We start from the raw sequence: 14,836 nt of genomic DNA, 5'->3' as shown, positions 1-14,836 counted from the left end.
GTACAAGCCACTTGAGCCTGACCATAAGTACAGTTTTCACACTGTACAAAAGAGACGCCTGCGGGAGACCGTTGATAAGGCTCCCGCTCAGACAAACAGATGTGTCTCTGCCTAGACCATGGTATATCCTAGACCAGTATATCATAAGAATTTTATGTTAGTCACGTAAGATAAGACTTAGAAAAATAATATTAGTTTTTATTCAGAACTCAAACGTGAAGGTTGTTTTTCTTATTACAGAAATCCCTTTCACAGAAAAACTCTTGGTTTTTTGCATTCTCTGTGACCATTTCTCCAAAAATTACAAGCCACTTGAGCCTGACCATAAGTACAGTTCTCACACTGTACAAAAGAAACGCCTGCGGGAGACCGTTGATAAGGCTTCCGCTCAGGCAAACATATGTGTCTCTGCCTAAACCATGGTATATCCTAGACCAGTATATCATAAGAATTTTATGTTAGTCACGTAAGCTAAGACTTAGAAAAATAAAATTAGTTTTTATTCAGAACTCAAACGTGAAGGTTGTTTTTCTTATTACAGAAATCCCTTTCACAGAAAAACTCTTGGTTTTTTGCATTATGATAATGCGTCAGTGCGTCCTTCTCTGTGACCATTTCGCCAAAAAAGCAAAAATTAGAAATTTGCCTTCCTTTGACTTCCCAAAATGTAGCTATCCCCAAAATCAAGATATTTTTCTGGGGAACTCCGTTTAAGTTATTTAAATTATAATTCGAGTTGCACTTCACCAAAAAAGGTTATAATTTTTTGACAACTTTACCCTTTGACATTAATAAATGAATAAGCTACGGCAAGTATATGGTGATCTACAATTCGAAACCTTTAAAAATTTGGAATTTTTTAACTATTTATTGACTGTTGAACATTGGCATCTGTATTGTATAATCTCGACATAATACGACATAAAACAGTACGATTTACTAAGTACTAAATCCAAGGAAAAATAAATACAGCAATATTATTTATAGCTTTACTTGCGCATTAAATCTGAATTTTATTATTGATCAACGTAAGGGGTTTTATGTTACTCCCCTCGGCAAAATTAAACGTTAAGCTAAAACATATATCACCTAAATTGGTGAAGGGCAACTCGAATTATATTTAAAAACATGAAGATACTATACTTAAAAAATCTTTAAAAAACACCTATCCTTGAAAAACTATTTTTCGTAAAACAGGTTCTAACTCTTGCAAATGTCTTAAAATATAGTCATAATAAATAATAAAAATTCCAGATTCTTTGTTTCTTTAAGATATGCACTCTTAATTTTTTAATGCTTTCTAGCTGCGTGTATATATTTACATAAATATAATACAATATAGTCCAGGTGGTAGAAACCACTTCTTATACTGTCAACTTCAATTGCACTTCTCTACCTCTAAAAACGTTTTAAATATTTCTCCAAATAAAAATCAAATCCTAATATTTGCAAATTTACTCAAGCAAAACCAAACAAAAGAACGAAACAGTCCTTTAAAGTTAGAAATTATTTTATAACCTTTCAATATTTCAATATTTTATGGGTTGTAAAAAGTAATTAGCAAGTGGAAGGGTGTATTATGGGAATTATTGCTAGCCTTGTTAATATTTTATTTGTAATTACTAAATTCGTCGGAAAGTATGTAACAGGTAGAAGGAAGCGTTTCCGACCCCATAAAGTATATATATTCTTGATCAGGATCACTAGCCGAGTCAATCTAGCAATGTCAGTCTGTCTGTCTGTCCGTATGAATGTGATTTCTTGGAAACTATAAGACCTAAACAGTCAAACTTGGCATGCAGATTCCTGGGCTACCTCCGCAGGGCAAGTTTTAGCCCACTTCAAAGCCCATAATCCGCGAAAATCTGTAGTACCTACAGTTTTTATAATAGAAACAAAACAACAAACACGCAACATTGTTGCACAATTTGAGAAGGCGTTTTACCTTTTTAGTTGCACATGTTCATACCTACAAAATAGCTGAGCACAACAAAAAATTTATTCGGCGGTTTTACATCATCGGAATGGGGGTCTTAGGATACTCCCTTGAGGAACACCCGAGGTCACGTCCACAAGAGATTGAACTTTAAAAAGTAATTTTCTGAGTCAACATAATAGGAAATCATGAAAGCATATTTGAGTATAGAGTATTATTTATTCTGGAAGGTCCTTAGACGTTGATCTATGTTTCATAAAGCCATTCTGGGATGCGGACATCATTGACCTGCATTGGTGCTCTAATTGAGTGCTTTATAATTGATCAAAAATCCTGGCAAAGTATCTAACAGGTTGACGGAATCGTTACCGATTCTATAAAGAACAAGCGATCAATAGCCATTTCTGTCTGTACAGAAACTATAAAAGATAGAAAGTTAGGATTTGAATACTGGAAGTTCTGGGTGTATTTTAGCAATATGTCATGCCCATACTGCCTCGCTGAAATCTTTCTAGCGCCAAAAAAAATCTTTTTATGAGAGTAAGTTTAAACTGCTATTAGCAGATAAAATACTTGACGGTAGGTGGGGGTGTTGCAGGGTGTGCAATATTTTAAAGATTCGCTGAGATGTTTGCATATATCAATCTGCTAATCTATTATCTTGGGTTCCATGTTACTTGATTGGTAGGACTCGGAGGGTTATATTCAAAAATGCTGTTTCAAAATTGATCTACGTGACATCTGGAGTGCCTCAGGGTAGTCATTTGGGCCCTTTGCTGTTTACTTTATTTATTAACGATCTTCCCTCAATCATAACACATTCTCGTGTTAAGCTTTGTTTATCATATAATGATAAAGTGTCGGGACTTAACTTACGGTCAGATATTGATTGTTTTAATGGATGGTGTGAGTACAACCTTTTAAATTTGAACTGCCTTAAATGCAACGTTATGACTTTTATAGGGTTACTCCTACGTTTATCAGTTACTATCAGTTACTTTCTTAAAAATACGCCACTTGACCGTATATATTCACTTAACGATTTAGGTGTTCTTCTGGACCCTAAACTTAAATTTGACTGCCACATTATGTCCACTGTTAACAAAGCCACGAGTGTTCTTGGGTTTATAAAGCGTTGGTCAAAAGAATTTGATGACCCTCATACGACCAATTTACCTGTTTTACTCCCTTATCCATTGTATTTTGGAATATTGTTCGTCGGTTTGGAGTCCACAATATCAAGTGCACATCGACCGTATTGAGTCAGTACAAAAAAATTCTCTTATTTGCCCTGCGTAGTTTGAACTTGGATCAAAACGTAAGGCTACCTTCCTACCAGAGTAGGTTACAATTGCTCAATTTACCTACAATTGTAAATCGTAGAACAATGCTTGATACTACAAAATCTTATAAGAGGTGACAATTATTCTGCTGATCTTTTAAATCGCGTAACATTAAATGTTACTTTTAGACTAACACGAAATTATTATCCTCTAAATTTGCCACGTTATACGTCGAATTTTTGTCTGCACGAGCCCATTCGCGTTCTATGTTATAACTATAATAAACTTTATCATTTAAGTTGCATTTCAACTTCTATCCCGGTATTAAAAATTAATATTTTAACTCATTTTCTTCATTCTTAGTTGTGCCTTTTATTTTCATCTGTGTCCCGTCTTTATTTGTTTTATGTATCTTCCTCGCGAACTCTCATTTTTTGCACAAATTGATAAAAGGGCCCCGCACGTAACAAGCACGAGCCTGGTGTCGTTGGGCCACTTGTTTGTACTGTTCGAAGAGCATCAACGTCCATTATATATAGTTGTAATATTAAGTACAAGCCACTTGAGCCTGACCATAAGTACAGTTTTCACACTGTACAAAAGAGACGCCTGCGGGAGACCGTTGATAAGGCTCCCGCTCAGACAAACAGATGTGTCTCTGCCTAGACCATGGTATATCCTAGACCAGTATATCATAAGAATTTTATGTTAGTCACGTAAGATAAGACTTAGAAAAATAATATTAGTTTTTATTCAGAACTCAAACGTGAAGGTTGTTTTTCTTATTACAGAAATCCCTTTCACAGAAAAACTCTTGGTTTTTTGCATTCTCTGTGACCATTTCTCCAAAAATTACAAGCCACTTGAGCCTGACCATAAGTACAGTTCTCACACTGTACAAAAGAAACGCCTGCGGGAGACCGTTGATAAGGCTTCCGCTCAGGCAAACATATGTGTCTCTGCCTAAACCATGGTATATCCTAGACCAGTATATCATAAGAATTTTATGTTAGTCACGTAAGCTAAGACTTAGAAAAATAAAATTAGTTTTTATTCAGAACTCAAACGTGAAGGTTGTTTTTCTTATTACAGAAATCCCTTTCACAGAAAAACTCTTGGTTTTTTGCATTATGATAATGCGTCAGTGCGTCCTTCTCTGTGACCATTTCGCCAAAAAAGCAAAAATTAGAAATTTGCCTTCCTTTGACTTCCCAAAATGTAGCTATCCCCAAAATCAAGATATTTTTCTGGGGAACTCCGTTTAAGTTATTTAAATTATAATTCGAGTTGCACTTCACCAAAAAAGGTTATAATTTTTTGACAACTTTACCCTTTGACATTAATAAATGAATAAGCTACGGCAAGTATATGGTGATCTACAATTCGAAACCTTTAAAAATTTGGAATTTTTTAACTATTTATTGACTGTTGAACATTGGCATCTGTATTGTATAATCTCGACATAATACGACATAAAACAGTACGATTTACTAAGTACTAAATCCAAGGAAAAATAAATACAGCAATATTGTTTATAGCTTTACTTGCGCATTAAATCTGAATTTTATTATTGATCAACGTAAGGGGTTTTATGTTACTCCCCTCGGCAAAATTAAACGTTAAGCTAAAACATATATCACCTAAATTGGTGAAGGGCAACTCGAATTATATTTAAAAACACGACGATACTATTCTTAAAAAATCTTTAAAAAACACTTATCCTTGAAAAACTATTTTTCGTAAAACAGGTTCAAACTCTTGCAAATGTCTTAAAATATAGTCATAGTAAAAATTCCAGATTCTTTGTTTCTTTAAGAATTGCACTCTTAATTTTTTAATGCTTTCTAGCTGCGTGTATATATTTACATAAATATAATACAATATAGTCCATGTGGTAGAAACCACTTCTTATACTGTCAACTTCAATTGCACTTCTCTACCTATAAAAACGATTTAAATATTTCTCAAAATTAAAATAAAATCCTAATATTTGCAAATTTACTCAAGCAAAACCAAACAAAAGAACGAAAAAGTCCTTTAAAGTTAGAAATTATTTTATAACCTTTCAATATTTCATGGGTTGTAAAAAGTAATTAGCAAATGGAAGGGTGTATTATTTTATTTGTAATTACTAAATTCGTCGGAAAGAATGTAACAGGTAGAAGGAAGCGTTTCCGACCCCATAAAGTATATATATTCTTGATCAGGATCACTAGCCGAGTCAATCTAGCCATGTCAGTCTGTCTGTATGTCCGTATGAACGCTGAGATCTCGGAAACTATAAAATTTACAACCGCCAGACTTGGCACGCAGATTCCTGGGGTTCCTGCGCAGCGTAAGTTTGTTTCAGCGCGGTTTCAACGCCCATTTGAACGCCCACAATCCCCGAAAATCTGTAGCGCCTACAGTTTTTATGATAGAACAAAAATGTGCCACGCCCAATCTTACGCCCACTAACCACTTGAAACTGTGATGGCGACAGTTGTCATGCTTGAAATTTGTTTTTGCTAAAAAGTATTTGTTTTATTAAAACCTTTGATTGACCTAATAAAATATTTGCCACGCCCACTCTAACGCCTCCAAGCGACCAAAACGCTTAAAACTGTCTGCCGCCCACATAACATATACCAAAATAGCCGGTAGGTGGCGCTTTAGAATAATTCTTTGCTGATTATATATCTCCATTTTTATTTTTCTCCCTCAAGCTGAGTATCTGATAGTCGAGGCACTCGACTTTAGCGTTCTTCCTTGTTTTGTATTTTTTATGCTTTTTCCCTCGATGTTTGAATAATTGTGGGAGTTATCATTCTATTTACTATTTTTATTTTAAGACAGATTTTGTTTAGATCTTGTACTGGAGTAAACACCGTACAATTTCAATTTTTTAATGTCATTAATAGCATTTCAGTACTGACAGCTTTCTCTGTATCACGGCGATTGTAATTGATGGACAGATGTATAGATGGGAAGCGAAGAAAACATGCGGCCTAGGCGAGTACTTGAAACGAAGAGCAAAGGCCGAGGCCAGTTCCAAAACTGTAGTAAAACTGTTAAAGGACATGGGAAACACAGACCATCCCGGATATAAGGCCCTGGTTAAGATGGAAGCATGCGTAGATTTCTACCATACACAAATACTCAACGGACTCATAATATTTCACATAATTCACATAATCATATAATAATTGGATAATACGATACTAAATATTTAATTTTGGATACCCTTTGCAGTAATGTGAAGGAAATCGGTAATTTCAGTAAGTTAAGCAATTTTATTAAAACTCAATAATAACATTTTTTAATGTAGCATTGTGTATTATTGGGTATTATTTCATTTATTCATTATTTTTGGTACCTTAAAAAGTATATTTTTATTTGGAATAAATGTTTCCGAAAGCTAAATTTAAGATTCCTTTAAAATCACTATTTCGACATAAGTGAACTACGTTTTTGTTTAACAATCATGTTCTTACCTTTTTAATTTGAAAAAAAAATTTTGCGCACCTACACAATTTATAAAATAAAGTATTGAACAAGGTCAACAGTACGTGGTAGTGATATACTCCGTATATTAGCGGATAAAATAGGGGCCTTTATTGTTTATTTGGAACAGAAAACTGAAAATATAAATAAAGCACACAAAAAAATATCGAATAATACAAGACTCGTCTGGGCGTTAAACCAAATGAATTTGAATATAAAGTATATGTAGTATATAACAATTTCAAGCAGGTATTTTTGGAGTTACTATTAGTTGTGTCTTAACAAATTTTTTTTACCAAAATTCTGTTTTTTTTTACACAAATTCGTAGTTATTTCTAAATTGGTACGTTATGAAAAGTCTTGTATCTTGAGCGGCATTTATGTTACCTTTGCATTGATGCTAAAACTTACAAAAGGTAAGTTAAGGTTTATTTTAGAATAATGTTGATTTGTAAATTAGCTAACACCAATAAATTATTATTAATTATCTAACAGGTACCTAAAACTATATAGTGCATATTTAAGGCTTCCCCGCTTTAAATTAGTGAATTTTTGTACATTCAAGGCTTGTTTTCATATGTTAATAGTGTACAAAGCAACACTATTATTTATCAAAGCGTTTTATTAAGATGAAAAACGTTTTTACAGAATTAAAAATTAAGCAAAGTACAAATATACAAATATGTATTTATTTCAGAGTTTGAAGACGCATTACAGCGTGGCGGCGGCAGCGAAATGGTTTGGGTCTACATTTATATTCAAAAAATTACAATTAATATTTGAAAATTGAATAATTATTAAATATTTACCCAAACGATGCTCTAAAAAAGTAGTGGGGTAATACATAGTGGGTCATTCTCTGGAATAAGGACCACCTAAAAACAAAATTATTAAATTTGTTATATATTGTATACATAGGTCTAATTAAACATATAAAATAATTTTTAGGGTTGGGTCATTTGATCTCAATCCAATAGAGTTTTTGGTCTGTCCTGCTACCTTGCCATTATATCAATAATATCAATAATATATGAACATTTTTAAGATATCGAATTTAAGAAGGTTTTTTCTGGTTCGTTTTTCGAATTAATCGTCCTAGTGGCTCAAGCGAAACACTTGCCACATGACATTCTGGCAAAAAATCCTTGTACCTATTCAGACTAATATTTTTTGAGCGCTTAAATAGTAGTGAGAAATCCAAAAAACAAATACTTTACTAAATAACCATTTTATTCAGTGATCCACACATACACACATATGTTTAAGATTGTATAAAAATGTATTCCCTTGATCTTAAGATGAGGATTAACAGATATATTATTAGATTGTGCAGAATCCTCGCTTAATAACAAATTATTTAGAGAGGATGAAAAACAGTATGAGTAAAATAAATAAATTAATTCTTCAGTTACCGTTTTTATAAAACTAAATAAGTAATTTTTTATTCAAAACTATTAATAATTTATTGAGATTTAATTTAAATCTCGTAATGATTACATTCCCTATTACAAGACGATTGTACTAAATTTTATTTCCAGAATTTTATTATTATTTATATATTTTATTTTCCCATAAATTTTCCGATCGTTCCTATGACAGCTGTATGATATAGTCGTCCTATTTTGATAAAATTAAATTCGAAAATCAGAACTAATTAAAAAATGTTATTTCCAAGCAATTTTCAAAAATACAAAAAAATATTTTTTCCCGATTATTCTTATAGGAGCTATAAGATATAGTTGTCCGATCCGGCTGGTTCTGACTTATACTTCCTGCAAAAGAAAGAAGACTTTTGGGAAAGTTTCAGCCCGATAGCTTTAAAACTGAGAGGCTACTTTGCGTAGAAACGGACGAACTGACGGAAGTGGATAGATCGCCTCGTCTAGTGATGCTGATCAAGAATACATATAGTTTATGGGGTCGGATTCTGGGCGTTGATATGGGAGTGATCAAATTAAAATTAAAATATAACATAGCTTTTTGAATCCTGGTTTTACGTTATGTTTAGAGAACCCCCGTATAATGATAAAAAATGAAAAAACGGCTTATTACCAAAACTCGCTAACTTGATGTACAAAATTATGATCTTCATTATTTAATTTACAACTATTAGGTGAAGGTCTGATGTCCCGTTACTCCTATAGTAAAATGATATATTACATTCGTCAGAAAGTGTGTAACAAGAAGGAAGTGTTTTCGGGCTATTAAAGCATATATATTATATACCCGAGTCGAAATAGACATGTCCGCTCGTTCGTAAGACCGTTGAGATCTTGAAAGCTATAAGACCTAAAAAGTTGGAATTAGGCACGACGATTTTAGAGGTGCCATGCCCGCTCTAAGTCTCTAGTCTCTTTAGAGCCCAAATTTTAAAAGATTTTTAAAAAGATTTAATTATAATTTAATACATAAATAAACATACAACCAATCTGACCATTAATTATAAAGTTTTAAGATTATAGGAATCGCACAGGGGGTGTTGTGCAGTATTGGGAACAGTCGCTTTACTGCTGGTATATATCCATTTTTTTAGAAGAGGTTAGAATTTCATGATTGTCAGAAAAACGTATTACAAAAAAGATAAAATAATACATACTGGAATAATACACATTTGAAAAAAATTATTTTGTAGTTATTATAGTTTTGTTTGAAAACTGTTACTATTAATAAATGTAACTTTTTACGACAAGTAAAAAGTTATTAATTTAGATTTTAACAAAAATTTGCTATTTTCCATAAGTACTGACTGGGTTAAGAAGATTCTTAAACAGACTTTAAATTACAATTTTATTTATGCCAGTATTACAAATTTTTGTTTTGTGTAAATTCTTGTTACAACACCTGAATACGATTATATATTCGAGAACACATATATACATTGTATATTTAAACAGTATATTTGCTACAGTGCTCTGTCCGCTGTGACTCCCACAACTCTTAAACCAGCGCCTACGGTATTCAATTTTGGACTTCGTTTTTAGAACCGCTCTAATGCGCTGTGCGGCGTCTTAGTCTAGGCGTATATCAGGACGTAATGAATTGTACCCTTAGCTTCTGGTCGGTTAGTGGTTTGCTACAGCATTCAGGTGGCGAGTATATGCTGTTTAGGTGTACATGATGGGCCATTGTATGGTGTCTCCAATCACCATGTCTGCTGAGGTGTGCAGCTTTAGTTGTTAATAGCAGTTTCTTAAAAAAACAGCGCACTGTTGTGACATAGGGCATCACGGCAGACAGGTAGGAGTTCCGTTAAAGGAGTGTTTGGGTAACACATCATCGCTGCTTTTAACGATTTGTGTTTCAAGAAGGGTGCTTCAAATGGCTAGAAATGCAGTAATCCAAAGTGTAAGTTTTGTACAGAACCGCGCCAAGAAACTTTTCTGTGGGCAACGCATCAACGAATGCCAACGGAAAAACATCCTATTGTCCAGAAATAACACAACGAGCTTCCAAAGTACCTCAGGCAATAGTGGCAACAGAGCGTTATCTTCATTTAAAGCAGTCAGCCTGGCACTGGGACTTCTAATATCCAAGCCCCAAGGTAAAGCCTAGTTTTGACAATGACCTGATAGGCAGCAACGGAGAAATATATCAGGATCGGAATATGATCACAGGAAAGACTCGATCACTAAGGGTTGGAAAGGTTGCTGCACGGGATACCTCTATGCACCGCAAAATCAATGCCAGTCGGAATATGATCATTGATCCAGGAAAAGTACGTGGGCCCCCTAGTGGCCAGAATCTGCATGGCTGAGCTGGTTACAACAGACATCAAAGTGTTCCCAAGAGGCCAAGCTATGGTGTGCATTCCAATCACCTCCAATAATAAAGCGGATTCTCAGCTGGTCACGAATGACAAATGCCAATGGCGCTAAACGAAATTCTTCCAACGACGTGACCAAATTGATAGGAATGGGTTGCAGGTGAGACTCAGTTATTGTGTTGCTTGGGTGATAGTCCAGGGACGATTTGATAATGACATCTGCACCACCAAGATTTCTATCATCGGGGTGGTTGGCGCAGTGCACAGCATTCGAATGTGTCTCTGAGATTTACAAAATGTCAATATTATTTTCCTGGAGATGCTCAACCTCTAAGGATTTGCTAACTAAATTTTTCCATGTTCCAAACTATGATTTTTAATCCATAGTCAGTGAAGTCCATCGGCGAGCTTAGTCGCGTTGCAAAAGTCTTTTTAATTGCCGCCGATCGGGCATTTACAACAGCCTTTTGCTGTTTTGTAAGTTATTTGGTAGTTCCAAGAGCCTGTCGTGAGCAGGTTGTTCCACCATAGAGGCCTTAGTAGCATATTCAATATTAGGCTGGCTTAGCGGACGCAAGACATTTATAAACTAATAAGATACAATCAAAGGCTAACTTGGGGAAATAGAAGGATGCAAAGAAAACAAAGCCTTTCTTTGAATCTGGGGCTTTGTTTTAACTACTTGATAATCTTTTTCTCAAGTGTTGTAAACATCATTAATGTTTTATCTGGTTATAATTCAACAAAGAATATGTCTCGTTTGGCCATACCATTTTTACCAGGTGAGTTTGTAGGAATGTGCCCCAATTTTTAAAGAGTTGACTGTGCGGCCTACCGGACCGATAGAGTAAACGTTGCACCCTGTTGGAAAAACTTTCTCTGCACAAGTAGTTCTAGAATCCAAATCCCAACTTTCAACGGACGGATATGGCTAGATTGACTCGGGTAGTGATCTTAATCAAGAATATACGGGTCGTTGTTGTAAAAATTATACACTTTTTTAAGTCACATTTTTTACCTAATGTTTTTTAAATTTGAAAAATCTGTAAACTTATTTAAAACCTGTTAGATTTTGTATTAATATAATTTTCAGATTATATTGATTGCCCATCCTAACAACGCAGATTGTATACAGTTTGATTAATTATAATATTGAATCACTGTGGACGGCAGTCCACGTAGTGACGAAGCACTACAAAAGAGTGTGCAAAGGCGGCTTCTATATATACTGGAAGAAATGAAAATATTTAAATAGAATTGCATACCAAAACTTAAAAAAAAAAGTGGTGAAAGCGTAAAAGATTAAATTATAAAATTAATCTGTTGGGGCCGGGGGGATAATTACCGCCGCTGACAATTAAGATACGCGTCGAATGAGAGCTCAACTGTCAAAATCAAATGCTCCGTTCAAAAATAAAACCTAAAACAACATTTTTTAAATTGAAAATTTAATGTTGTTTATCAGTTTGTACCAAAACGTTATTTTAGAGTCCTGAAAATTCTAGACGGTGTTAAACAGCTCAATATAAGAAACATAAGTTTTACCACTTTTGGAAAAACTCGGTAGTTTGGCGAGAAAACAGCTATAAATAGCTCAATAGCTCTTTTTGTACTCTTAGCATGTGAAGTACTAAAGCTACTATATACGCCTTTTAAACACGATTTATCTAAATACCACCATCTAATTTGATGCGAAAACACCTATAAAGCTACATGTTATTAGAAAGGTATTTTGAAATGTGTACCCCTTTCTAACATTATTTGTTTAAATCTAAAAAAAAACTTTGATATTAAACAAAAAACCTCTTAACGAGGTAAAAATATAGTGACGATCGCACCTTCAACAATAAAAAGTTATGATTTCAGCTTCTGTGACGAAAATGTAATTTAAATAAACTAAACAAATCACTAAGCAATGGATGCGTGCCCAGTGTAAAAAATATGAAGAGTAAATTTATTAGAAACATACTTAAATAAAAAGGTAAAAAAGGTTTTGAATCCAGTTTAAATTTACATTTTCGATTCGATGAACATATTTTCCGTATTTTGTACTCCAGAAGGGCTGACAAACAAAATAAACAACATCTTAAATCAAATTCCTTTGACAAGGTTTTAATAAAACCAAGCCGGCCGCTAGGTTTTCCATTGCGAACTACTGGTATGGAACTTATGCTTATGCTTATACGGAAAGGGGTTTGCTTCATCGCAAAATATAACTTAAGTGACTATTTTCTAAATAACGTACTAACTACCAACTAAAAAGCGTACTTAAACAGTCTTACTTAAATATGTGCCCGCATACGCAAATCAGTTTAGGTAATCTAGGTACTTGGTAATTTGTATACCCTTGCAGAGGATATAATTATTTTAGTTAGAAGTTTGAAATGCAGTAAAGGAGACGTTCAAACTCCATAAATTACGAGGTGTGTTCAAAAAGTCAGGTGACTTTTCAAATTTCGCGGGCAACATATTTTCGATTATAGTTTTTTTTGTTTTGTTATGTTGGTACACTCTTCCCTAACATCTGTACCAAGTTTCAATTGAATCCCCTTTTTTGTTTAGTTGTGAGAGGCCTAAAGGTAACAAGTTGTTTTGCGTGCTCAGCGATTTTTTGCTATCGAAAAACATGGATCAAAGGATTTGCATCAAATTTTGTGTAAAAAATAAAAATACGCGCTTCGAAACACTTAAAATTTTTACAAGTGGTACAAACTCTTCCAAGATGGCCAAGATGCCAATGACGAGCCTCGCTCTGGACGCCCAAGCACGTCAACAACTGATGAAAACGTTCAAGCATTGAAGAAAATTGTTTTGGAAAATCGTCGAATCACTATCAGAGAAGTTGCTGAAGATGTCGAGCCAAGCGATAGCTCGTGCCATGAAATTTTTTCAAACGTTTTGGGCATGAGTCGTGTGTCAGCGAAGTTTTTTCCAGAATTGCTGAATTTTGACCAAAAGAACCGTCGCATGAGAATCGCTCAAGAGCTGTTGGATGACGTTAACGACGACCCAGATTTACTCAAAAGGGTCATAACTGGTGACGAATCATGGGTATATGGTTATGATATCGAAACCAAAGCCCAATCGTCGCAATGGAAGAGCCCAGGTCAGCCAAGACCGAAAAAAGCACGCCAAGTTCGATCAAATGTCAAAGTTTTGATCACTGTATTCTTCGATTACCATGGCGTGGTGCATCAGGAGTTCTTACCATATGGTCGTATGGTAAAACAGTATTATCTGGAAGTTATGTGCCGTTTGCGAGAAGCAATACGAAAGAAACGTCCAGAATTGTGGAAAAACAATTCATGGCTTTTGCATCACGATAATGCCCCTGCTCACTCATCTTTGCTTGTGAGAGATTTTTTGGCCAAAAGCAACACCACAATAATGCCTCAGCCACAATATTCACCGGATTTGGCCCCATGTGACTTTTTCTTGTTCCCAAAACTAAAGAGACCTATGAAAGGACGGAGATTCGCAACGATTGAAGAGATAAAGACTGCATCGCTGGAAGAGCTCAAGGCTTTAACGAAAAGTGCTTATGGGAAGTGCTTTGAGGATTTGAAAAACCGTTGGCATAAGTGTATTGTATCTGAAGGGGATTAGTTTGAAGGGGACAACATTAATATTGATAAATAAATAGTTTTTCTTGAAAATACAAAGTCACCTTACTTTTTGAACACACCTCGTATATATGTTCTTGATTAGCGTCACTAGACGAGGCGATCTATCCATGCCCGTATATAAGTCGGAACCAGACGGACCTTATGGCTCCCATAGGAACAGCCAGAAAATAATTTTTTAAATATATAGCTTTTGTAATTTTTAACATATAATCTCAAAATTTTGGGAGCAAATTCTTAGGTGCAAGTTGGGTTTTTTGTTTTATAAAAATCGGACGACTATATCATATAGCTGTCATAGGGACGATCTGAAATTTTGTGGGAAAATAATATGAATGATTTGAATTATAGCTTCGGTGTTGGGAATATCATTTCTATACATATTTTTTAAAAGAATTTTGAATTAAATTTTATAAAAATCGGACGACACTTGTTATGTTTTTACTGTAGTGCCGGTTGTACGGAAATTGTTTCAAAATTACTTCATTTTAATTATAAATTTAATTTAACTATTCTCCTATTTGGAGAATTCTATCAAAATTCATGTCAAAAAATTCCAGTAACTTACCAGAACAAAAATTAGTTAGGGCATTCGGATTTCAGCGATATATCGGTTTAGTTATTTAAGTCTACAAACTAAAGTGCAAGGACTTCATAAATTTGACTGCGCTAATACTCCGATATAGTATGATTATGATATTGGGTTCAAGTCTAGGGCCATCATCGCTTACTCATTAAAATCTTGTCT

The 14,836-nt window shown here is 34.3% G+C and overlaps 1 protein-coding gene across 11 annotated transcripts in view; it reads right to left on the bottom strand.

The window, feature by feature from the left end:
• The window catches only part of LOC108029318 (unconventional myosin-VIIa), a 792,260-nt gene that overhangs the window by 770,608 nt on the left and 6,816 nt on the right, over positions 1-14,836 (bottom strand). For 2 of the 11 annotated variants that reach the window (XR_007765658.1, XR_007765657.1), the window contains exons 3-4: positions 7,512-7,577; positions 7,270-7,448 (exon numbers count right to left, since the gene is read on the bottom strand). The exons of the other annotated variants lie outside the window; for them this stretch is intronic. The gene's annotated coding sequence lies outside the window, so the exon portion shown is untranslated. Of the gene's footprint in view, positions 1-7,269; positions 7,449-7,511; positions 7,578-14,836 lie in introns of those variants that run through there. 11 annotated transcript variants of the gene reach the window in all.

This window comes from Drosophila biarmipes, unplaced genomic scaffold (assembly GCF_025231255.1).
Source record: "Drosophila biarmipes strain raj3 unplaced genomic scaffold, RU_DBia_V1.1 ptg000022l, whole genome shotgun sequence".
NCBI classification, from domain to species: domain Eukaryota; kingdom Metazoa; phylum Arthropoda; class Insecta; order Diptera; family Drosophilidae; genus Drosophila; species Drosophila biarmipes.
Note: the sequence above shows the minus strand (reverse complement) of the source record. Positions and strands in the feature narration are given on the sequence as shown.